Below are 788 nucleotides of genomic sequence, written 5' to 3'. Positions count from 1 at the left end.
TTGTTTTATGAAATTGAATACACTAGTGCTTAGGGCATATGACTTTAGAATTGTAATTTGTTTCCAAAACGTGAAATCCTTTTGTATTATGACTATATTTGGGTTGAACTTTACTTTTTCCTATATTGGAATGGTGATACTTGCTTGTTTTCTTCTACCACTTGCTTACAATACTTTCTCCCATCTTTTAACCCTCATATAGTGAGATGTATTTGTTTGGGTAGAATATAGATCTTATTTTTTAAATTAGTATGATTGCCTGTTCCTTTTGACTGGGAAATGGAGATTATTGATGTCTAGAGTAATTAATGTTAATAACATTAGTCAATATTAATTAATGATAAATATTTGTTAACTTCAATATTTTGTGAAATTTTTAGTGCTTTTTGTAATGCTTGTTTTCTGAAATATTGTTTTAGCTTAAGTTTTTCTCTTGTACTCTTTTAGATGTATTTATTCTTTTCTTGATTCTGAAGCATTTACTCAAGTATTCTGTGAAGCATTTGTCCAGTAATCATAAATTCCTTTAACCCACTTTTTTCACAAATTGTTTTCTTTTTCTATCAATCAAAACAGATACGTTTCATGATCTAGGAGTCTGAGTTAGCAACTGTGGTCTTAAAATATATCAGGTCATAAAATATATTATCCAAGCTCTTTGGCTCTGAAAGTTTCTGTTGAGATGTAAACTGTTATTTTATTATTTTCCCTCTCCTTTACTGTGACTAGGTGTTTTGTTCTTCTAGTTTTCTTCACACAGTTTTCTGTATAATTTGTTAGAAATTTGT

This window comes from Rattus norvegicus, chromosome 6 (genome assembly GCF_036323735.1).
Source record: "Rattus norvegicus strain BN/NHsdMcwi chromosome 6, GRCr8, whole genome shotgun sequence".
NCBI lineage: Eukaryota > Metazoa > Chordata > Mammalia > Rodentia > Muridae > Rattus > Rattus norvegicus.
Note: the sequence above shows the minus strand (reverse complement) of the source record.